At 32.1% G+C, this 24,545-nt stretch overlaps 1 long non-coding RNA gene across 8 annotated transcripts in view; it reads right to left on the bottom strand.

Moving 5' to 3' along the window:
- LOC115934336 (uncharacterized) overlaps window positions 1–24,545 on the bottom strand; it is a 1,028,101-nt gene that overhangs the window by 271,039 nt on the left and 732,517 nt on the right. For 6 of the 8 annotated variants that reach the window (XR_008678952.2, XR_008678953.2, XR_010133507.1 and 3 more), the window contains one exon: window positions 22,396–22,443. The exons of 1 other annotated variant lie outside the window; for it this stretch is intronic. This is a non-coding gene — a long non-coding RNA (uncharacterized lncRNA). The remainder of the gene's footprint in view (window positions 1–22,395; window positions 22,444–24,545) is intronic. One more of the 8 variants, XR_008678954.2, reaches the window with a different exon arrangement.

Genomic DNA, 24,545 nt, shown 5'->3' on the forward strand with positions numbered 1-24,545 from the left:
GTAATTTCTCTTATGGATTACAATTTAGAGCCTTCTAATTATTTTGCATAATTATAAAATAAAATGCAGCTTAAATTAATAAAACAATCCTAAAAAATAGTAAAAAATAAATAAAACTAAACTAAATTATATATCAATTTGATGGCTTAACTATGCAAGAATAGTTTTGAATTACCTTAAAACATGGTAATTTGACTGTACATTTTTTCTTTTTAAAAGCTTTTAAAAGTATTTCTTTATGGGAATTATAACTTTAAAAACACTGCACATTTATGACCTACACAAGAATTACAAAGCATTGACAATAACCTAGGGAAAAAATAAACCATTTGGAAGTAGCAGCAACAGTGAAATTGAAGCTAATGATACATTGATGATTTCCCTAAGGCACAAGAGAATCTTGAAAGAATGTGCAGTCACAAATGTCCACTGCAGCACTATTCTCAATAGCAAAGATACAGAGTCAACCTAAATGCCCATCGATGACAAATTGGATAAGGAAAATGTGGTACATATACACCATGGAATCCTATGCAGCCATAAAAAAGAATGAGATCATGTCTTTTGCAGAAAAGCATATGGAGCTGGAGGTTATTATCCTTAGCAAACTAACGCAGGAACATAAAGCCAAATATTTCATGTTCTCACTTATAAGTGGGAGATAAATGATGAGAACTCATGAGCACAAAGAAGAGAACAGGCCGGGTGCAATGGCTCACGCCTGTAATCCCAGCACTTTGGGAGGCCGAGGCCGGCGGATCACGAGGTCAGGAGATCGAGACCATCCTGGCTAACAAGGTGAAACCCCCGTCTCTTCCAAAAAGAAATACAAAAAATTAGCCGGGCGTGGTGGCGGGCACCTGTAGTCCCAGCTACTTGCGAGGCTGAGGCAGGAGAATGGCGTGAACCCGGGAGGCGGAGCTTGCAGTGAGCCGAGATCGCACCACTGCCCTCCAGCCTGGGTGGCAAAGGGAGACTCTGTCTCAAAAAAAAAAAAAAAAAAAAAAGAAAAAAAGAAAAGAAAAGAAGAGAACAACAAACACTGGTCTCTACTTGCGAGTGGAGGGTGGGACGAGGGTTAAGGGGCAGAAAAAATCACTATTTGACAATAGGCCTAATATCCGGGTGATGAAATAATCTGTACAACAAATGCTCATGACAAAAGTTTACCTATATAGCAAAACTTCACATGTACCCCCGAAATCTAAAATAAAAGTTAAAAGAAAGAAACGATAAAAAAGTGCAGCCAGACACTCAGGCTGTGTAACATGGACTGGTCTGGCAGACATGTTGGGGATTTTTCTCAGATGTTGTTATGTATGACTTGACTGTACATCTTTCCTGGGATATATCAAGGTTAAAAAGGAGCTGAAATAAAATATTAAACAGCATTTGTTGATCATGTTAATACTAATAATATTAGTACTATTATTTTGAAGATTTATATGTAGATAGACAAATAGGTAGAAAATAAGCAATTATATTAGTGTTCTTAGGAAAGAAGATTTTTCAGAGTAATAATTAAGAGTGAAAAAAACAAAAGACAAAGAAATCCTTTACTGTTAATTTTTAATTTCAGTTAGTGTACAAACTGTGTGATTATTTTCTCTTATGCAATAAAATACATATTTTCTAACTGGTACACAGGAAAGGTCTGAAAGTAATGGCAAATCCAGATAAAGAGAATTCAGATTGTGGTCTCTAAATACCACTTCATAGTCAAATAAACCAAATCTTCTTGGAGAAATGACAGGTTTTCCCTGTGATAAGAACTGTACAATGTAAGCCTGGAAATATTTTTATACCAAATTGCAAAACAAAGAAACTATCAAAGGCTATAAAAATCCTATTGGAAGGTCACAGTAAGAAAGTAAAGGGGCTTTACTAGTTTAAAACAGCATGATTTAAACATCAAACAATACAACTGCAATGAACATTGCAAAAATGTTAAAAACCCGTGAGTTCATAATAATCTGAAAAATCTCACTGATCACCACCGAAGCTTGCTTGGGAAAAAAATGCATAATTCTGGAAACTGATGCTTAAGAGTAGACACTGAAGAATTCATCATTCCTTTAGTGTGTGAATGTTTGTTTGTTTGTTTGTTTATTTATTTATTTATTTGAGACAGAGTCTCGCTCTGTCGCCCAGGCTGGAGTGCAGTAGCGTGATCTTGGCTCACTGCAACCTCTGCCTCCCTGGTTCAAGTGATTCTCCTGCCCCAGCCTCCTGAGTAGCTGAGACTACAGGCGCCTGACACCACGCCAGGCTAATTTTTTGTATTTTTAGTAGAGATGGGGTTTCACTGTGTCAGCCAGAATGGTCTCGATCTCCTGACCTCATGATCTGCCTGCCTCGGCCTCCCAAAATGCTGGGATTACAAGCATGATCCACAGCGCCTGGCTGCGAATGTATTTAATGGTAATCAAATAGTTAACGAAGAAAGCTTTTGTATGGAATAATAACAGCTGATATCCACAGCAAAACTGATAATGTTGGACCATCACCATTTTTTGTCCCTTAATAAGATACTGGGCTATCGCTAATGACCTACAATGACCGCTGAAACATTAAATGAAAAGCTGATATAGAACTTTATATCTGAGGACTGCAAAAAGGAGAGATGACCAGACATCATTGTGCATCACAAGGTATTTCTAAAAAGTCAAAGTTGAATTTGATCAAGCCCTTCAATTTAATGCATTAATATAAAATAAAGGAAATAGAGGAATATGTTAAATGATATCATAGGGATGCAATTTAGCTCAAAAATTATATAAGATAAATGACGTAATAATTATTTCTTGTTGAAAAGAAATACTTTTTTTTTCTTTTTTTTTGAGACGGAATTTCACTCTTGTCGCCCAGATTGGCACAATCTCAGCTCACTGCAACCTCTGCCTCCCAGGTTCAAGCGATTCTCCTGCCTCAGCCTCTCAAGTAGCTGGGATTACAGGTGCCTGCCACCATGCCTGGCTAATTGTTTGTATTTTTAGTAGAGACGAGGTTTTGCCATGTTGGGCAGGCTGGTCTCAAACTCTTGACCTCAGGTGATCCACACGCCTCAGCCTCCCACAGTGGTGGGATTACAGGCATGAGCCACCGCGCTCAGCCTAAAAGAAAGTCTTTAAAATGAGGAGATTTTATAGATTAAAAGAGGCAAAGAGATATGCAAAACATATAAAATGTGTTTTCTTAATACTGCTATAAAAGAACAAAGTATTTAAAAACCTTTATGAGACAGTGGAGACTTGCCAACATGAAGATATATTAGGTACTATCAATAAATTTTCCTTTTTCTAAAAAAAAGGCATTTTTTGGGATGTATACTCATTTAAGGTTAAAATTTTATGCCATCTACTTTTGCTTTCCAATAATGGAGCTGGTTGGAGAAGGAAACTTGGATGTAATACTAGGCATGTCCATCACCATACTCCACCGAATGTGAAGGAAGGAGTCAGAAAGATTCAGGCACTTCAGAAAACTCATGGATAAAGTGCTCAAATTGGAAAGGCTGGAATTATTTAGCATTAAAGCCATTCACTGTGTATTTTTAAATTATTTTTCTGATATATAAATACCATATGATCATGGCAGAGGAGCAAAAGTTATTCAAGAAATCAATTGGTGTTTGACTCTTAATATTAAGGCAGATTTTGAGTAAGGACACAAGCAAATATTAAAACTAGTAATAAGATCAAGAAGTAAAAAATAAATAGATCTCACACAGCATGGAGCGAGATGATATGGGAAATTTATGAACTCAAATAAAATAAAATAGGAACAGAAGAGAGAACATTGTCTTAATTATAGTATAGGTTCCCTTTAGTTAATAAAACATGGACAATTAAATCATTTTGCCTTTCAGTCTATTCTTTATATTTCATACACTTCTTCACATTGTATTACACATGCTGTCTTAGTTCATTTTCTGTCACTCATTACAGAATACCTAAAACTTGGTAATTTATAAAGAAAATAAATTAATTTTTTAGAGTTATTTAGACCGGGAAGTCCAAGGTGAAGGGAGTGCCTCTAGTGAAGGCCTTGTTGCTGGTGAGGGCTTTCTGTGGCATCCCAATATGATGCAGAAGATCACATAGTGAGGAGGCTGAGTGTGCTAACATCTAGCTCAGGTCTCTTTTTATCTTCTCACAAAGCCACAAGTTTCCCTCCCGTGATAATCCATTAACCCTATAATCCATGAATCCATGAATGGATTAATCTGTTCATGAGGGAAGAGCCCTCATGACCTAATCACCTTTTACAGGTCCCCTTCTCCATATTGCCACATTGGAGATTAAGGTTCAACATGAGTTCTGGAAGGAACAGTTAAACCACTGCACATTTTGTGTAACTACATTTACTATTTTCACTACAAACTATGAATTATACCACTGTGAACAAATTGCATCATTATTTTAGTAATAATTTCTAAAAAGAACAACAAAGTAGTTTAGAAAAAAACTGCATCTGTGTAAATGTCCTCTCTGCTTTGTGGTGAGAGAAGCAGAGACACGAGAAGCTGGATGTCTTAAGTCTTGTTACATGTAGTACAGTGACAAGACATTTCACAGTATAGCGCTAGCCAGATTTGCTATAATTTAACTGCAAAGTACTAAGATTCTTTCAAAAGAGCATACTTAAAAAGCTTCTTAAAAATTTTAAAGGGTTGGGTTTATTTTGAACTAAATCTAACACTATTAGAGGTTAACATTGAAGCAGGCTTCATTCTTGAAAGTTCAATTAATTCCTAAGGATTGTCATACCTTAGAAATACAGCAGTGACTATAAGAACAAACTCTTCACTTTCTTTGCCCTATCCCCTGACACTTACAGACACTAAGATCCTCACAAGAGGTAATTTCAAAGTTAAAAAGAGATTCTCCTAACTAAGTCTAGGTATAGGTTCTGGAGAAAGTTCAATTATTCTGTACAGGAAATTGGGAGAGTTTTATTATTTTGTGCTAAATATTGCTTTTACAAAAATATATAAAATGAATAAGCCAAGAAATGAGTTTAAATTCAATAGGATTAACTACCTGAAACATTCAATTTGGTTATTGATGTTAATTTTCTTCCTGATAATTTGTTGGCATAAATTGAAAAATACCTAAAGAATGACAAACCGGAAATATAACTGAAAGAAATCACCTTAGGAACTATTAAAAATGCATAAACACTATTCTAAGTATCTGATGCTTAAACTAGTAATTAATAAATTGCCCAGGCAAAACTTTGCAACAATCTTCAAAATCTGTCAAAACTCTTCAACAACAATATGTATCATAACAAATTTGAAAAAAAGAGTATGTAGAGATGAGTTTTTAGTAGGTATATAAATACAAGTATGGGAACTATACTATTTAGATGTTGTGATTTATTATTCTTGTTTTTAATTAATTTGCAGAGCTTTCTTTTCATTCACTTGAGTGTATTCTCTGATAAGAAGTGACTGCTATACAGTCCACTATGATTTTCCTCATTACCGATTTTAAACAGTATAGTTGCTTTATTAATATTAATAAATATTAATTTATTTAGTATTAATTAATATGACAATAGAGTATTTAGTTGACCTGCATTTTATGACTGAAAGCAAATGTAATTACCACTCCAAAGATGCCAAGAAAGCTTCAAATCTAATCCCAGGTGTAAGAGGAAGAAGCAACTATAAAAACTTAAAGAAAAACCGGCAGAAGCATTTAAAATTCTTCTTTTCTTATAATCATTCTGATTGCTTAAGTATTATTTTAACTGTAAAATATATTTTTGACATATTATTAATCAAAGTTCTTGAGAAAAGTAGAGGGAAAAATCTTACATATGACAGCTGCTCAACATTTGAAGATATCAATTATATTTGTCCCTCAGGCTTTTACAAGCTGAACATTCCAAGTTCCTTCAAGTGTTTCATATGTCACACTTACATATTCTCATGTCATTCTCTAGCCCGCTAAAAATATGACTAGAGCTGGACTCACGTTGCCAATGTGATCTGACTGGCACGTTTGGAACATCACTCCTCTATTTAACCTTGTCATTTTTAATGCATCCTATTCAGTTTTTTTGTCACCTAATCCCTTAATAGCCATAGTGACTTCACTGAATTTGTGACCAACTGAATTCTTTAAAATTTTTCACAGTAGTTGTTCTTAGATGCTCTGCTCTGCATTTATGTACAATATTTTAATAAAATGGCAATTTTTATTTATTCCAAACAAGAATTTATTCAATAAACATCTACTGAATACGCGCTATATTACCAGTACTATGTCAGGCACTGGAGAGGCAGAGGTAAACACATCGACACCCTCTCCCACTTTATTAATTGCTTTCAAATAGATAAAGCACAGAAAAAGACAAAAATTTATAAAAACCACAAAAATACATTTTACTAGTATATAGCACATGCTGATAAACAAGCAAACGATGTTCTGAAAGAAATGTAATTGGTGAGACATCCAATTTGTTTATTTTCTTTATATACAGTTTTTATTTCAATAGCTTTTGGGGTACAAGTGGTTTTTGATTACCTGGATTAATTTTATAGTGGTGAAATACGGGATTTTAGTGCACCCATCACACAAGTAGTATACATTGTGACTCAACATGTAGTTTTTTTAATCCATCACCCCTTTCCACCCGCCCCCATTCTGAGTTTCCAATGTCCATTACACCACTCTGTATGTCCATGCATACCCATAGCTTAGCTTCTGCTTCTAAGTGAGAACATACAATATTTGGTTTTCCATTTTTGAGTTGCTTCACTTAGGATAATGATCTCCAACTCCATCCAAGTTGCTGCAGAAGACATTATTTCATTTTTTTTATGGCTGAGTAAAAGTCCACATTTTTTATCCCCTCATCAGTTGATGGGCAGTTAGTTTTGTTCCATTTCTTTGCTAATGTGAATTGTGCTGTGATAAACATACACAGGTGTCTTTCTCATATAATGACTTCTTTTCCTTTGGATAGATACCCAGTAGTAGTATTGCTAAATAGAATAGTAGATCTAATTTTAGTTCTTTGAGATATCTCCATACTGTTTTCCATAGAAGTTGTACTAATTTACATTCCTGCCAGGAATGTATAAGGATTCCCTTTTCACCACATCCACACAACATCTGTTGTCTTCTGATATTTAATAATGACTATTATTGCAGGGGTAAGGGGGTATTTTATTGTGGTTTTTATTGGCATTTCTCAGAAGATTAGCAATGTTTAGCATTGTTTCATATGTTTGTTGGCCATTTGTAAATATTCTCTTAAGAATTGTCTATTCATGTCATTTGTCCACTTTTTAATGGGATTATGTTTTTTTTTCTGCTGATTTTTTTTGAGCTCCTTGTAGATTCTGGATCCTTTGCAAATGTATAGTTTGCAAATACTTTCTCACATTCTGTGAATTGTCTGTTTACCCTGATGATTATTTCTTTTGCTGGAGACACCCAATTTAAATGTGATACTTAGGGAATCACATTTTTGCAATATTTAGTTACTAATTTACTTATCCTGACTTTAATGTCCTAAATGATCTAACTCTTGTCTGTCTCCTCCGCCTTATCTAACAGCCCTTTTGCCTATCTAAGCTATGGCCCTACTGATAGTCCACCGGGTTCTCAAATTCTCAAGCTCTTTACTTCATACATTTAGCTGCAATGTTATAATATTTACTTTAAAACATTTACCGAATGAGATCTACTTTTGTGACTGTGTCAGAATTAAAAACATTTATAAATTTATTGAAAATTTTCATATAAAGAAGAGAAGTTTATATTTCCTTGTCTTGAATCTGAGGGAGACGGTCTGTTTTGATCAATAAAATGTGGCAAAAGTGAATGCAAGTTTCCAGACATTAGCTTTAATAGACTACCTTGCACTACAGATCTTCTTGAACACTCTCGTAGTCTTAAATGGCTACATTCAAGTACCTTGCTAGAGAGGAAATCCAAAAATTATGCCAAAAGAAAAAATGGGCTGGCTAAGGCAGTCCTTCCCCCACTGAGACACCAGCCTCTAGACTAGGTCAGCCAGAACTCTATGTCATTGAGCAACTCCAATTCATGCATGTGGCAGAAAATGATAGGCCAGCCAAGGACTGCCTCAATTTCCAATCCAGATAATCATGAGGTGTTTTTAAATGGTTATTGTTTTAAGTTCCTAAAAGTTAGAGCATTTGTAATTCAGTAACAGATACCCAGAGCAAAAGTGGAGGATGGAGCTTTCACTCAAGAGGAAATGTTACGTACCAAAGTTTAATACTAGGAAAGAGCTTGGCATTTTGAGAAGCACACGACCACCCGTGCTATAGCTTACCTAGGGGAAAGGGCTGCTAGAGAAGGCAGATGAGATAGGAAAGAGTTAGCTCATTTAGGTCATTAAGGTCAGGGTAAGCTGAATGGAATGTATTCCAAGTGCTATGGGGAATAACTGTGCATACAGAAGAGCTTTCTAACTGTAGATACAGTTTGAGATAGAGGAAATTAAGAGTGACTATATGCAAACAGTAAGGAAACTATCATAGTAGTCCAGAAAAAAGTATGAGTATGATGATAGCAATGGAAATGAAGGGAAATGTTTGTATTTGAGATATATTGTTGAGTTTAATAAACAAGACTTGCATTCACACATAAATTGGATGTGAGAGATGACAGAAAAGGAATCAGTGATTACACTGAGCAGAATGATGCCACTTATTAGCCGGTAAAATTAGAATTAGAAAACATGTTCAAAAACAAGTGAACTCAAGAGATCTATTTTTGGACTTTACTGTGATTCTTGCATTCAAGTAGAATGTCTTACAGTGACATGGCAATAAAAGAGTGGTGTTCTTTGATTAATCTAGACAAAGGATTTATATTGAGTAAGATCTAGGCAAGAAATTTGTATTAGGAAGTAATGAAAAATCAACTGGAAGACAAATGTCCACAAATAATTTACACGTCCTAGGAAATGAGTATACAGAAAAAAGAGAAAGGGCCAAGAAACAAACTCCAAGGTATTTTGAAATTAAGAGTATAGACAGAGGAGAAGAATGTAGCAAAGTAAACTGAAAATTTGTGAACAGTGAAGTGGGAGCAAAACTAAGATTGATGATATAAAAGGCAAGACTTGTATTTCCAAAAGAGAATTGAAAGAAGGTGAAATATGTGAAATAAAAATAGAAATGTGCTTACTGCATTTGTCAACATTAAAGATGGTATTTTGATACCAATAAATAAGTTGTAGAGAAGGTTGTAAAAGTCAGACACTAGTTACAGGAAGATTAATTGGGTATTGAGTCATTTCACACAAGTGTAAATATCTCTTGGTTTTGAAGGGAAAAGGAGAAATGTCACAGTACTTAGATACGAGGTTGAGGATTTGTTTTTGTATCTTTTTAACAGGAGTGGGTAGTGGACATTTTCATGCTAAGTGTGGTCCTGCATTAGAAAATGCAATATTGCTGAAGAATAGAAGTGAGATTATTGGAGTAATAAAATTATCAAGATGGTAGAACAGTAGAATCTATAGCATACATAAAGTCATTGAACATAATATGATTTCTCCATTGAAACAAAGTAAGATAAAATAAGATAAAAGAAAAATAAAAGAAGTAGATGGTTACAAGCTTAGGGAATTTGATTGATTGTCTGATTGGCCAATTACAGGTAGGCAGAAGAGAAGTTCATTTTGATGATTTTCTAGTTGTTCAAGGAAGGAAAAGAGAAAATCATCTGTCAAGATTGAGGGTAGAAGAAAAATGTAGAAGATTTAGTGTATACACATCAAAGGTGTCCATATTCTTCATTGAGATTAGAATAACATTCTAATTAGGATTGACAATACCACTTCATGTCATTTTTTCAATTCTGATAAATCTTGTATGTAAGCTTTACCTCTATTTTTATATTATGTTTTCCTAAGCAAAGGTAATAATACGTCTTTATCAAAATCTTGATAGATACATTAAGAAACAGGCCAAGGTCAGAAAGGTGTGGTGATATTCCACAAGTTAACAACTTTATTGAGGTATAACTGAAATACAATAAACTGCACATATATAAAGAGCACATTTTAAAAGTGTTGCCATATGTATACATCTGAGACACTATTATCACTGTCATCATGGCAAATGTACCCACTATCCCAGAAAGCTTCCTCATGCTTCTCAATAATCCTCCTCTCCCACTCCTCAACACAACACATATTACCAAGAAGTATTGGTTTACATATACTTCCTATTTCCAAAGATTTGTTGGGTGTTAAATTTTGTCAAATACATTTTTTTCCTGCATCATTTGATAAGATAATGAGTTTTTTCTACTTCAACAAGTTAATAAGGTGAGTTACATTGATTTATTCTTGAATACTGAATCAGTTTTGCTTTCCTGGAATAACATAGGTCATGGGTTATTTTTGTATATAGTGCTGTTTTTTATTTGCTAATACTTGAGAAATTTTATGTCTGTCTTAATGCAGGATATTGATCTGAAATTGGTGTTTTTGTTTTTATGTAGTTTTGGGATTAATTGTTCTCATAAAATGAATTGAAAAGTGTCCTTTACTTGCTATTTCCGGCGGATATTGTATAGGAGTGATATTAATGCTTTCTTAAATATCTGGTAAAATTTTCCAGTAAAAATAAGTAGGCCTAGATATTTCTTTTATGGAATGTATTAAACTAAAAATTGAATTTAAAACATAGTTATAGGACTATTCTGATTATTTAATTCAACTTGGGTATAATTTGGTAGTTCAAACTTTTCATTGACTTTGTCCATTTAACATATCAAATTTGCATAGATTTGTTCATAGTGCCTCTTTATGATCTTTTTGATATATGTGGGGTCTGTAGTATATCCACACTTTCATTCCTTAGTATCGGTCATATTTTTTCTCTGTCATTTTTGCTAGATGTTCATCAATTTTATTGATATTTTTAACAAACCAGCTTTTACTTCATTAATTCTTAAGCTATTTTTATTTTTTATTTTTTGGCTTTGTTGCCCAGGCTGGAGTGCAGTGGCATGACCTCGGCTCACTGCAACCCTCCGCCTCCCAGGCTCAAGCCATCTTCCCACCTCAGCCTACCAACTAGCTGTTACTCCAGGCGCATGCCACCACACCTGGTTATTAAAAACAATTTTTTTTTGTAAAGATTGTATTTCACCATGTTGCTCAGGCTGGTCTCAAACTTCTGAGCTCAAGGAATCTACCTGTCTCTGCCTCTCAGTGTGCTGGAATTACAGATGTGAAACACTGCTCTTGGAACTTTAATTTTAAATTTCATTGCCATGCTCTTATCTTTTTCTTTTTTATTCTTCAACTTGCTTTGATTTTATTTTGCCCTTCTTTTTATACTTTCTTGAGGTGGGATCCTAGATTTTTTACTTGATAATATTCTTTTTTTTAATGTAAATTTTAGGTGCTATAAATTTATCTCTCAGTACTGCATCAGCCATATTTCATAAATTTTGATATGTTATATTTTCATTTGCATTCCATTCAATGTAATTTTTAATAGTCTTTAGAATTCCTTTTGATTATTTAGAAATGTGTTATTTATTTCCGGGTATTTGCAGATTTTTCTCTTACTTTTCTCTTATGGGTTTCTCATTTGTTTCCATTTTGGCCAGAAAATACACTCTGTATATTTGCAGTTATTTTAACTTTGTTTAGATTTTTTAATGGCAAATGATGTGATCTATCTTGTTGAATATTTCATAGGCACTTGTAAAGAACGTGTATTTTGCTGCTGTTTGGTGGAGTGTTATATGAATGACAATTACAGTCTGTTGGTTGATGGTGTTCTGTTTTTTTCATACCCTTGATAATTTCTGTCTAGTGGTACTATCAATTTCTCAGTGATTGTTTTTTTCTTAACTGTAACTGTGAATTTGCTTATTCTATTTTAAGTTGTATCAGTTTTTGCTTCAAGTATTCTGAAGCTTTGTTTTTACTGTGTACATACTTAAGATTGCTATGCTTTTTGTTAGACTTACATATTAATTGTGTGTAAAGTCCCTTTCTGTCCCTAGCAATTTTCTTAGCATTCTCCTTTAACTGTTATTAATATTTTTTGTTTAATGCTTTCATGCTATATAACTTTGCACTCATTTACTTTAAACTGACTTGTATTGTTATATTGTTACATTTAAAGTGAGCTTCTTATAGACAACAAATAGTTGATTATTTTTTGTTTGTTGACTTTGTATCCACTATGCCAAACTTGTCAAGTTATAAACTTAAACCATTTATATTTAGTGTAATTATTTATATAATAGGGCCTAAATTTTCCTTTTCCTTTTCTGTTTTCTGTTTGATTTCTTTGTTGGTTTTTTAAAAATTTATTTGTTTTTTTTTTCCTGCATATCTGCGTGTTACGTAAACATTTTCTAAAATTTTATTTTTATTTATCCATAGTGGTTTTGAGTATATCTTTCTATAAATCTTTTAGTACTTGTTTTAGATACTACATTACATGTGCATAACTTATTCTAGTCTAGTGGTTTTGTTATTTTAGTGGTCAATATAAGATAGGGAGGAAGCCAGCGTTGTGTGTGGTTATCAAGGGTAACGTAAAGGATTTTTGGGGTAATGGGAGAGTTGTGTATTGGAGTTTAATTGTTCTAATGGAACTTTATATGTAAATATAATTATACAAATACACATATTAGTGTATGTAAAATGGTAAAATTTGAATAAGGTCTGTGGATGGTATTATTGCCAATTTACTGTATTTGATTTTGTACTATACACAAGCAATCACCATTGGGGAAACTGGATGAAGGACACACAAGACTTTTCTGTGCTATTTCTTTTTTCAAATTTCTGTGAACTTATGAGATTTTTGATATACAAAGGTAAAGAAAATAAAGGTGATGCTTGATTTTTATGTGAAGTGGGGACTAAATGGAATCTTATGAAGCTCTCAAGTATAATAAAATATGCTAAATATAACCACAAATAGTATCAGCCAAATAGTGGTTTTAACTGGACTTATTAGCAAAAATGATTTATGTTGCAATTCTCAAATTGTGTATTAAAATTACATAAACATCCCATACTTAGCACTATGTCTTCTCTTTTTGCTCACTACAGTGACAAGTCATTCTTGTTCATAGCATGATTAATATCTTTGCATTATTTATCTAAACATTATCTTAATGAATAATCAATCATGCATTCTAGCCCAATGAACATGGGCTATATGACAATAAACAAATTTTTAGAAATTGGATTACTTTCATCTAAACAATTACATTCATGTAGAAAGCAGGAGGGAAATAAAAAACCCATCGTTTTGAAAATAATGATGTTAAATTGCTGAAGGATAGTTTCTTCAATAATTGATAAAATACGTACCACAGATAAACAGTTGATGAGTGTACTTAACTTATATGGTAAAGGTATTTAATAAATGCACTTTTAAGGAAGGAGAATAAAACAATATAGGAGTTATACATGCCTCTATTTTATTCTGACAGGGCCAATTTGGTATAATTTTGTGTTTTTCTATTAAAATTTAATATAGAAAAAGATGATTTTAACACCTGAACTGTATTATAACATTTAACAGTATAATCAGAGGATCATTAAACGGTCTTGCCTTTTTTCCTTTTTCTTTTTCCTTTCTCTCTTAATATACTTGTTTATATACACTTGTAAGTGTACACATATATTTCAGGTTGCAGAATTAGAACCACCTTACTTATTTCTCACTTATGTACCAACATTATAGATATCAAAACCCAAAGTGTTTGTAAGATAGTTCCCTATATGCTGAATTTATAAATAATAATTGTAAAAAATAGTAAAAGAAAAGTCAATTGGTTTCATGTTACTGGACCACTTTCCAACTTAAAAATAAAAAAAAATCAAGATACAGAGAACAAAGATGCAAAGAACTTTCCAACTTTAAAATTTAAAAAAGATACAGAGAACAAAGTAGGAATTCTGGGAAGATTTTCTTCGAAGAGAACTGTTATCAGATATGATTTCTTTTGTTATCACCTCTACCATATTACATTCGAATTCCAAGCACAGTAAAGGCAGCTTCAATGATATTACTCAGCATCCTTGATTTAACATATAAAATTGATGGTTTTCTTTAATACCTGAGAAAGCTAAAGGCCCTACATTTCCTACATCTATTAATGAAAAGATTGGATGATTCCATTTGCCAAGGACTAGGAGTCAGTTGCAGAACAGGAAAAAGAGAAATCATTGTCCAAGAGGTCTTAAGCCAGAAGACCTTAACCAGAGAGCTGGAAAAGTGGACAATCAGATAAATGAGGGCAGAGGAGGTCCAAACAGAAAAGCATCCACAAGCCCACAAAGCACTCCTGAGTGAAATTAACTTTAAATACTGCCAGATCCAGAGATCAGCAAATAAAAAAATCCCCTGTCCCTTCACTTTTAATTTCTCTATTTCCACAAGGTAGCAGAGGAAACAAAACAAAACAAAACAAAACAAAACAAACAAACAAAGAAAAAAACAAAAAAAGCCAGACCTTCTTTCCTAGCTACAAGTCTCCCCAAACTCTGTCTTTAGTTGCATATAGGAGAGAAGGTCTTATCTTTTGCCATAGCTTGAAGTGTTGCTTTATATCTTGTATTAGATTTCTGATTAAGACTATATTTTGAGATTTTAAATAACTATAGAATGATCTATTAAATAGAAGTAAGCAAAGTATTATGGGCACTGGTCCAATTTTTATCCAGGACCACAGAAAAATTACTAGTGGTAGAAAAGAACTAAAAGACAAGAATAAAATATGTATTTATTAGGGTCATTCATTATGCTTGTTCAACATACAAGTTTTACGTTTTTATACTCAAACGTGTGTACATTTTTACTTCAGTAGGCTTTTCCTATTAATTCGATACCTTAGTCTTGTTTTCATCCAGCAACGTTTCATGGATATTTTGTATTTCCCAAATACATGGAATTAATAAAATATTTTAAAGACTCATTAGTTTTTTTTAAAAAGTTGATGACCTGTTTTTATTTATCTGTTTGTTTTTAAGCAGCAAAATAAAGAACTACTTTTCATATCTCTAAATGACCACATTCTATTACCAAATATATTTGATTAAATAATCTGTTCTATGAACCAGAATTTGCCCTTATAATAGACCCCTTGTAGTCCTTCTGCAAATGTTTCACAAACACACTTTAAGGAAATAAAAGACTAATTGTACCAAAACATTTGAAGAATTAGTGTCCAATGTAAAACAACACTTACATTGTATTTTAAATAACTATATATGAATAGCACTCTCTATAAGTCATTCTCCCCTTACTGTTTGTCTCTCTTCCTGGAATCTGCTGTTTTAATATAAGCTATCAAGAGAAATGCAGAAGTATTTTTTAAAAAGACTCAAATTTAATAGAATTGTATCAAATTCTCCTTCTTTTATTACATATACATTTATGGGCAAGATACTTAACTTCTTGGTACCAATATTTCCTTAATTTTAAATTAAATATGAAATACACGTTATAAAGTGTTTTCAGGCATATACAGCACATAGTGTTAAGAATATTTATTTTATTTCTTCTGCATTATTTTCTTTACTTCTTTGCTGCCCAGTATCTTATTTGCTCATAAGATAAATTTGTAGTAGTCATCTTCTTCCATAAAAGGCATGCTTAAATATCTTTGAATTAAAACCCCAAATTTCTTAATAGTTTTATTGTAGCATTGTCTCCTCTGTAGTACAGCCCCTACACTGAAAAGATATTTGTATTCTACCTATTTATGTCCCTGGATTTCACTTTAATTTCTTTTTTTGGTGGTCACATAGGTTAAATCCATCACTATTATCACAGGCTCTGAAAAACACACCAGTTAAAAAAAAGAAAACTACTAAGAGACTGCACTGTGGCTATTTCACATTAATGTATGTAACAAAAATAGCTACCGATTTTATACATTTATTTATATAATGAGAGGAAGAAAAAGACACAGCAACCCTAGGCAAAAAGAATTGCAGTATCATGTTACATTCATTAACCATATAAAACCAGATGTTATTTATCACTTCTGTAGTGAATTGCCAAGAAACCTAAATGATTAGAAAACAGGATGTTTGATTAATTCTTAGTTGATTTTTAAAATTTTGTTATTTCAATTCCTGTTGCTGAAAATATATCAGTACATTTTCTACCTTAGCAAATATAACATGATAAATATAATTTATTGTTGTGAGTAAATTTTTGTTTCACATAATCATAATTTTAAATTAATTCAAATGATATTATATTGAATATGAAGAAGCTTGAGAGTGGATATGACTTATTGTGAGAAAATAACTAAAAATATATATTTTTTAGTAAAATCATTTTACCATCCCTTTTTTCTTTTAAAAAATACTTATTTTGTGTTCACATTAACTGGATTGTCTTAGCTGAAATTTCTTTAAACATTGCTCTTCTTTACCTAGTGGCAGTATTTTTGCGCCCTGAGATATCATACTATTCATAAGAAAGAAACAAATAACAATAAACTATGTATTCTATCAACTTTTCTTTTGAGTTATGAGTCACATGTGGGCCTATTCACACTAGAAAAACATAGTACAATATATGTGATGATGCATAATAAGCATCCCTCTATGAGATAAATTAGCATTAAGCTCAATTTCCAAAGTTGCAATTTCTGTAACACATAGCACTGTCATTTATACTTTCACATGTTGAGCAGCAAGATTTCCAACCTTTATGTTGTAAAGACTGAATCTGATACTATATTTAGATTCACAGCTGTTTGATTTTTTCACATATGCTTTCACTACTAAGAAGAGCTCTTAAGAATAGATAAAAAATATGTCAAAATCTTTGTCTTTTATAGAGAAAATAAAAGTAATTTATTTTAAAAATAATTACCCCTTTTAAGACCAGCATGTACTGAGCTCTTGGCACTCAAGATTAGACAAGCCGTAAGCATGTAAATCAGGACATTTCCTAGAAGGTCATTTCAGAGAATAGAGAACCTTAAGTTTGCAGGTTTCTGTTTCCCTTGAAAAGATATCAATACTGAGATTACGTGACAGACAAAGGAAGAATTACTTAATTTCTACTGATACTAATTTGTCTCTGATTTATATAAAACTATTTGTTTCTTCCATGTTAACATAAAATGCAAGTGAGGTCAAATGAAAAGTAGGTCAGGAGCTTATAACAAGACCACTATCCTTTATATCAGATATTGATTCATGACCTTTCAGTAAGGCACTGAAGAGCAGAAATTTGGAAACGAGACTTCTCAACACAGTCACTTTCTGGTCATACAAGTGGTGGTAGTTATTTAACTTCTCTGCTCTTCTATTTCATTTTGTCTGTACAAAGCGAGATGAAATAATGATACTTTCTTAAGAATTTTTTTTTTTTTTTGAGACGGAGTCTCGCTCCTTAGGCCAGGCTGGAGCGCAGTGGCGCTATCCCGGCTCACTGCAAGCTCCGCCTCCTGGGTTCACGCCATTCTCCTGCCTCAGCATCCGGAGTAGCTGGAACTACAGGGGCCCGCCACCACGCCCGGCTAATTTTTTTGTGTTTTTAGTAGAGACGGGATTTCACCGTGTTAGCCAGGATGGTCTCGATCTCCTGACCTCGTGATCCGCCCGCCATGGCCTCCAAAAGTGCTGGGATTACAGGCGTGAGCCACCGCGCCCGGCCAAGAATTTTTTAAGAATTCAGTTACATGTGAACATAAGTTTAGTACATAGTAACAGTAAAATAGCTTTTTTAACATTATTACTGTTTCCTTATTTGTCTTATCATAAAAACTCTTGCACATATTATAAACTAAAACAGTAAAAAGCTTTATAAAAGGTAAAACATCTTCTCAAACTTGACTTATAATTTTATTCTTGAAAAATTATCACTACCAATAAGGTCATTTGTATCGGTACAGAAAATTTTCCTAATTGTATGTTTCATTTTTATACAAGTGGGAGTATGTGACCCACATTTTCAGTACTCTCCTTTGTAATTTAATTAACAATATATCTTAAGTACTTCATCCTACAATAATATTGTAGAGTCCTTTAGAGTCTATATTGGTAATCAATAATTTAATTAGTCCTCTTAAAAGACATTTGTGTTAATTATATTTTGTGTGTGTTATTACAAAAATAATATATAAAAACCTCAGTTTATGAGTATCTTTGGGTACAATTGACAGTAAATATGTAAAACACATTTCTACTAGATGAATTGCAAGATGAAATAATGTGTTTATTTAATTTAATAACTACTACCTGGTTACCAGTATAGGAGTGCCTATTTCCTCAAAAATTATTATTATAATAAATTCAATTCTAATATATAAAATAGGTATATCTTGATATTTTAATGTTATAAGAGATGTTCAGCATCTTTTTTGTTTCAGTCTATTTTTGATTATGAATTATACATTCATATATTTTGTATTATCTGTTAGCCTGTTGATTTTTTCTTATTGATTTTGGTCAATATTTAAATGACAAGCCTCACTACTCTACTACCTAATTGCATATATGTTTAGCTATTTGAAATTCAAATTAAATATCAAATTTAATTATCTTTTTCTCTGTGATTTATGGGTTCATGTCTTGCCATGAAATATTTTAAAATTATCTATTTTTTTCTATTGTATAGCTTATTTTTATGTTTACATTTTTGATCATCCTGAAACACATTTTGGTTTGAGGAGATAAGTATGGTTCTTGTTTTATCTATCTGTTTCTCTTTCTATTTATCCATTTACTTTCCATTGTGTCTAATGTGTTGTTCCACATAATTGGCAGGAATGTTTTGTCCATCTTAAAGATTGTAATGGCACCTTTTTCCTGTTCTTTCCTATTTTCTATTCATCTCTCTCTCTCTTTCTGTCTCTTTTTCAACATCTATATTGCCTTTCTGTATTATTTTTTATTTCATTGATATTTCTATTTCTAAACAGTATTAAATTACTTTACTATTGCTTTTATCATTTTTGCTATAAGACTTAAAAATCCACTACAGCTTTAAGTGTATTTTGCTATCTAGAATTTTATATCAGTACCTTAGTGGAATTCTGACATTAACCAAGTAATTTGTGACAATGGTGCTCCTTTTTCTTTCATCTGGAAAACTGAGTAACAATAATAATAATAATATACTCCACAGGAATCTTGGCTTAACTGTTAACTGTTACAATACTTGCAAGGGGTCTTGTATATTTCAAATTCTCGTCGAAAGAATAAATTATTACTTATTTTTACTAATGAAGGTGATACTTATTAAAATCTAGTTTTCTATAGTAAAGTTAAGTGGTATAATTCTTTGGCATAAAGGATTACAGTGCAAGTCATGCTTCAATAGCTGCTAGACTCACTACCTTGACTATGAATGTATTAATATTGATAAACTTATCTCATTGTCAAACATACCTGGGACTTTTCCAATGTTCGGTAAAGCTAGTTGGGAAAAACCATGATGAATTAAAATTCTAAAAGGGATTTTGACCAATATATTTTTGTGCTATAAAAAGAAATTCAGAATCAATAAGCCCATGTTTGCTTTCCCTTGTATATTGTTTAATTCTGAAATCCTGAATTGTTCAATCCTGACAAGATGTTATAGGTAGTTTAGTAGTTAAGGTTACCGTTCCCCACTGTTTTTTCTCCTTCTTTGTATTCCATACTCTTTGCCACTTGACTTTGTAGTACTTTCTATTTTAGCCAGTGATTGTCTCTCCCTCTTTCTCCCTCTCTTTCTCTTTTTCTATCTGTGTCTCTCTTTCTCTCTCTATCACAATTGACTTTAAACAGATCATTAAAATGTTTTTTTGTAAACCGAGACCAACAATGAAAATATAAATGGTAGGAAAATGGTTTTTAAGTGTCTGGAATTATGACTTCATTAAGAAATACAATTACTGTTTTTCAGAAGTTTTATCTCTCATAGTATCTATTTTGGCTATTTTCATATATCTGATATATCCATAGTAAAGGTATCAAGTCTGGGAAAAGATTGAAAAAGGTCTAATTACTGCCATACATTATTGACCTCTCACTAACTTGGAAATTTGGATAAAGTAACTCAGTTAAAACATATTTTTCTCAATAATAGGTATCACAGAATTCAAATAAATTATTTGATGTAACTGAAAAATATTAAAATAATTTTATGACTATCCTTATATATATGCTAATATTTTCCCCTTGGCCAAACTCCAGCAACATTTATCTTGTAGTCTAAGTTGTTCTTCATATATAGTGGATTATCAAAATATATTTTTATCAAATAAATAATAAATACATATAAACAATTAATTAAAATGCACATTTAAAATAATTATTTACATTAATTCTTCACATATTAATTATATATAAATAACAAATCATGGGCTGTAAATTATTATGAAAATGCCTGTTAGAATAACTCAAATATATTAAAACAACATAATAATTGCTTGAAGAATAGCAATATTTTAACCATTTCACTATAGTAATGTCTAGCCTAAAACAAATTAAAATACATTTTTAAAAGTAAAATTCTATATGAAAAGTAGAAACAGAATTAGTTTATTTAGAGAAGATATTCTTTAACATCCACTGGTAGAATAAATTGTGTTGCTATTATTCCAAAATGTAACTTCTCAGATCAATTTAGTATTTTTGCCTCTGAGAAATATTTAAATAATTGGAGATCTCATTTTTTTCTCAGACTTGCTGTCTGCTGAGTTTGATAAATCTAAAAGTTATATACCTTTCTAGTACCTCAGAATTTATCTTTTAGAATGTTCTGGCACCCCTACAATCCTTTGGCTTATTGAAAGCTGAAAATTCAAATATAATGCTTAAAAAAGAAAATAATCTAAGCTGTGACTAAAAGGAGTGATTTTAGCCCAGCTGATATATTTTAGTGCATTTATCTTCTGTAAGTTACCCCGACCACAATGACATGCAAAAATACAGCACAGAAACAAACCTGCTGAGATCTCCACCTTCTCATCCTTTTATAGACAGTTAATAAAGTGTGTCCATGTCATAGAATACCTTGATTGTTTTCTTATGAAACCTCTTGGAGGTAAATGATCTTATATTTCAGGTTTCTGTTGAGCCTTAGCTGTTAGAAAAGAGCATGTCTATTACTTAAACAAAGTGATTTACAGCATATGGATTTGGTAAGACGCTGATTCCCAGAATGCTTGACTATTGTGAGACGTGCCAACTTAAACAAAATGATTATGTCTACACATTGCCATCTTGGAAGCACTAATAGTTCTTTGGTTTAAGGCATCATAGCATCCCAGTGGGCATACTAAAAGTAAAACTCCCTTATAAGAAATTCAATTAAATGTCAAGAAAGAACCATACCAGAAGCAAATAAATTTTTTTTCACTCTGGACTTATTTTACTGTTTCTTTTGACTATTGTGGTTATTGAACCATTTTGTAAAGATATTATTTATTTAAAATTGAACATTTGAAACAATATATAATTTTTAAAATAATGTTTTATTTGCATGCAAATAGGATTTTATTTCTACAAAGTGAGCAAACATTAAAATATATTGTGAAGGGTTAATTTTTAAAAATGTACTCCTATCCCAGCAATAAAGTGTATACAAACAGGTGAAGGCATGTGTAATAAGATTAACAATCTTAGTAACCAATGTAAGGTTTTAAGTTTTCATTATATAAGAAAGGCAAACAGGCCTTATCCATCTATTTGTAATCTGTAAAATCAAAGTAAATATATCAATCAAATCATACAGGTAATTAAATAGTCCACTTTTATATGAAGACAACTCATATGGTTTCAGACACAGAAGAAATCTATGGAATTATCTAACCACCAATTCAATAAAGTACCCCTACAACCCTGCAGAACAGATCTAGTGATAGGGATCTCACTAGCTAATAAAGTACCCCGTTTCTTTATTGTACGGTGTGTATTTAAAGCACACACACAATATTACTGTGTAAAGCTAAATTCAGGCTTCTGAAAATTCAACTTGCTAATTACAAATCTAATCTCTTGAAATAGAGTAAATCTCCTCCAAGTACAATAATGCAACCATTTAACCTTATGAAGAAATATCAATTATTGTATGAATTACATCAATTTAAGAGCAAATATACCAAGGTTTTAGCATTTATATGCAGTAAACTAGCAACATTAGAATAAGCAAATAGCCAAGACAGGTCCTTTATTTATGATAACTCCAAGAGTTTGGCAGTTGTACTTATTACTACACTAGGAGCAAAGGAAATGAAAACAAATGTCACTAAAGAATATTAAACAATGTAATATTTTAACATTAATATATGAAACTTCAATATATAACATACCTAAGTAGAGATTCTCTTGTATTTTAAATAAAGATTGAAATTCTATGTGTCAAGCAAGGGGACACATACTGAGCTTCTCACTCACCTTACCTCCTGTGACAAGCCAGGTTCACCTCAGGCGAAACTCTAGTCTCTAAGGAATATAATTTGAAATAGTTAAACATAATGAAATTTGATGTGAGAACTTTTTCTATGTTGCTTTTTGATTGTAGTGGTCCTTGTCTTAATAAAATAGAAATATATATATTTTTTCCTTTTGACGTCTGAGTCCTCAAGGGGGAGAGAAGATATGGACCCATATACCTAAGTAGAATATCAGATACCCACATGCTCTAACTCCATAATCATTAAGAAGATAAAATATGAGAAACAAATAAAAAATTCTAATCCTTTCAATAAATGTAACCAGTGAAGCAGCAAAGTAGGGCAACATTAAAAAAAAAATTTGTTAGTCTTACGAGTGTTTATCTACCTCTGAAAAAAGGAAGTCATTTTCTATTCTTAACATGGAATGACTGATTCCAAGCGTTGATATTAAAATGATATTGCCCAGTGTCAAACCTGGAAATTGTTAAGCACTTGTACTATGCAAAATTCTGCAGCAAAGACTTCTTTGCCAGGCTACATATTGTCCATGCTTCCTTTAAACTATATTGATATAAATGCAATTCTATTTAAAACATTGTAATGCTTGAAGTTGATTTGCTTCAATTTGGTCAATTCGATGTATGATTTTTGTAGTAGTTAGAAGATAAAAATAAATAAGTATTTATATACTTTATAATAGAAGCAACATCATATAATAATAATATTCACTCCTTGGAAATACTCTCACAAAATCATTCATTCACTTTGAAAGTTTGAATTCAAATATATTTGTGGCATTATATGGACAATGCACATTCATCTACCACATTTAATCTAATTAACTCATTTATTCAGCTAATAGTCCCTGAGTGCTTATAATATTTGGTGCTGCAGTTACAACAATGAATATTAATTTGTGTTTCTCTTCATTGAATTAAAGTATAGCAATGAAGATAAGCACTGAATGCATAGTCGATAAAAAAACAAAAACAAGAAACCCTAACATTTGCAGCTCTTAATTTTATACAATTAACTCTCTGTCTTTGTGGCATTTATATGGTAATCCAGGGCCTCTCTCCGTCTTTCTTTGGAGGTTGCTTTAAGCTCGTTGTCTCTATTTCCAACATAATTCTATCTTAATTAGATGCCTAATCTCTCCAAAACCTATCATCATTAAGACTTTTTTCTTTCTGTTTTCCAATGTTCTTCCCAACTGCCCAATCCAGCCATTTACCTTCTACAGGCCAAAGGTCACCTACCTTAGAAAAATGCCTTTAATTAATATACATATAATGTGTCCAGTGAATAAAGATGTGCCAGGTTGTATAATAAATGATAGAGTCATTTGATTAATAACAAGCAGAATATTCTCCATAGTCTTAATTTCAACCATCTAACTCTCTGACTGATCACCCAAGCTTTTGATCCGATTTGGACTTACTGTTCATTGATAGTTTAATTTTATTCCTTAACAAGCTTAAATTTTAGGATAATTATTACTACATAGATAGATATAAGCTCAACGTGTATCTACTCTCAACTGTACTTACTTCTATTAGTAAAATAAAACCTAATATTTGGCCTTCCACCTACTTTTTGCCTGCACTCATACAGTTGAACATGGCTGAACAAAAGTGTACCACATTGCTGGCAAGCTTTATTTTAAATTATAAAGCAATTAGTCTTATAAAGATCTTAATTTTATCCAGCATTCATAGTATACATTTGTAAACCATTCATTTTTGCATTATTCTAGATGATTAATTCATATTTTCTTTTCTCTCCTCTACCAAATCCACCTCTAACTCTTAGCTGATGACTGCTTGCTATTTCCCCAAAACACAGAAAACATTCATTACCTGTCTGCTGCACATATATTAACCTAACTCAATCTGTTCTTCGTTTCTTTTTCTTCTAATATTTTACACACTTTCTTTATTCTTACCTTGAGTAACCTTTCTGGTTGCTTACCAAATTCTATTCTCACTTTTTGACTCAATAACAAAATGTAGTAGTTGAGTATTCATTCAACATAAACTGATAGAATGCCAATTCTATGCCCCACATATTGGGAATGTACCAGTCCTTCAAGAGTCATTATGACATAACTTTACTCAACCACTTCATACTATCGCCTGCTCTTCACTT

This window comes from Gorilla gorilla, chromosome 3 (assembly GCF_029281585.2).
Source record: "Gorilla gorilla gorilla isolate KB3781 chromosome 3, NHGRI_mGorGor1-v2.1_pri, whole genome shotgun sequence".
NCBI classification, from domain to species: Eukaryota; Metazoa; Chordata; class Mammalia; order Primates; family Hominidae; genus Gorilla; species Gorilla gorilla.